Source organism: Talpa europaea, assembly GCF_964194135.1.
Source record: "Talpa europaea genome assembly, chromosome: 12".
Lineage (NCBI taxonomy): Eukaryota > Metazoa > Chordata > Mammalia > Eulipotyphla > Talpidae > Talpa > Talpa europaea.
This window is the reverse complement of record NC_140079.1, coordinates 88,043,219-88,045,410: the sequence shown is the minus strand read 5'-3', so window position 1 is coordinate 88,045,410 and position 2,192 is coordinate 88,043,219.

Here is a 2,192-nt window from a genome sequence, read left to right as displayed (position 1 = left end):
GATGAGAAAAGGCATCGCTGCTCAGAGCATTTGCCAGGGCTGAGCACTTTGCTAAGTGCTCTGCATGGCTCTCTCATGCCACAAGGCTAAGAGCCTGGTCCCATTAGTATCTCAATTTTGACTGGCCAATTCAGCAAAATTGGTTCTGTTTGGGAGCTGTAAATGACCAGAAAAGAGACTAGTTAGGTGACTACTGGTCGTCACCTAGGGGGGCTTTCTAGGTATATCTGACACCAACCCGCACAGAGGGCAGGAGAGACCAAAAGCAAAGCAGACCACACTGCATCGGTAGTTGCCAGTTTAATAACCAAGGAAACTTACTGAAGAGGCTCATAGTTGGCAGTTGCAAGACAAGTAGATTTTTTGCAGGGTGAGTCACTGCAACAAGGGGAAGAGAATTCCCCCATGGCCTTGGGGATAGGGGCCGTTTTCTCTGCCCCTGCACCCATGCCGCCAGGCCCTCAGACACCGGGGATTGCAGCTTCCAGCATGCCAGTTACATGTTTAGCCCAAAGTGTATTATCCAAAGAGGCCAGTGCTCTTCTGTTGTTATCTTTCTTAAGGTCTCTGTTTTGGGCTGAACTGTTACCCCCCAAATATTTGTATGTTAAAGTCCTAACCACCAGTACCTAGAATAAGCCCCACACCCATGGTTTCAGTTACCCATGGTCAACAGCATGGGAATATTACTTATGAGAAGGTATTTTGAGAGAGAAAGAAACCATATTCATGAAACCTTTATTACAGTGTATCATTGTAATTATTCTATTTTATTATAGTTATTGTTAATCTCTCACTGTGCCTAAATTATAAACTAAACGTTATCATAGGTGTGCATGGATATGCAAAAACATTGTAATATGTATATCTGTCCTCTAACCATGGCTTTGCATGATTGACAGTTTCAGGATCCCACTGGAGATGGAACATCCCCCTGGGGGTAAGACAGGACTGTTTGTATTTGGATACAGGGTCTTTAAAGAGGTGATTAAGGTAAATGAGGTCATCAATGGGCGACCCCTAATCCGATGTTTTAAGAAGACAAGACCAGAATACAAATATGCAGGGAGATGACAGTCTGTGCCATGGGCTATGGAAGCTCTAATGAAGTAGCACAGCCCTAACAAGGCAGGAAAGATGGGGCAGCCTGGACACGTGGGTCTGCTGTCCTCTCTGGCTTGCAGCTGGCCACCCTCCTGTTGCCTTATTTCTCTGTGCGCGTCCAATTATCATCCCTATTATCTTTTCATATAAAGACATCAGTCATATTGGATTTTAACCTAATTATCTCATTAATGGACCTATCTCCAAATAAAGTCATATTTGGGGCTTTATGTTTATGGTTTATGGGGGGTTAGGTTTATGGGGCTTAGGAATTTAACATGAATTTGGAGGGAGCACAATTAAAACCATAACACAGGCCTAGCATATTAATATAGTCTCTGACCAACATGATTTTAAAATCAAGGCCTGGCTGGACTCAGGAGTAAGGATAAAGCCAACAGGCTGTTTAGTAGTCATTCTGTAATTGCAAAAATTCTAAGAACCACAACAGAACACCTTCCCTGCCTCTCCCTGCCTCCACCAGGTTCAGCAACAGATTGTAGAATTCAATCCTCTATGATTGGGTCAGTCTGTGGTGAAGGCTGAAGGATGTAGGAAAGACTGGGCAATCCATCTCCTGGATAATCAGCTCTATGATCTGGGTCCCAGCTGTGTGTTCACATAAATGTGTTATAGACCTAATCTATTTAGGCAAAGGAAGTTCCTGACTATAAAGAAGCTTCTTGAAAAGTCCATGTAATGCTTATCAAAAATAGAGATCCCCAATTCCAATTTCCAATTTTCATTCTCAGGTTCTGGAGACCTGAGAATCAATCTCTCTCCCCCACAACCCCACCTTCTTCCTTCCTTTTCTCCCTATGTTAACAAGCAAGCCAGTTGATTCAGCTCTGCAGTCTAGGGAAACTATTGTTTCTTACCTCTCAGGCAGACTCTAGAAGACTAGCAAGTGGGATGTCTTCACCTGTGGTCTCGTAGCTGGGCTTACTGCATTGGGCCCCTGGGCAAGTGCATCAACCCGCCCTGTGGGGTCAGGTTTTCCATTCCTGATAGTCTCGGTTTTCCTGTGCTTGCTTCCCACTGACCCTCAATGCCAGGGTTCTGGGGCTCATCTCCAGTGCGCTGGATCA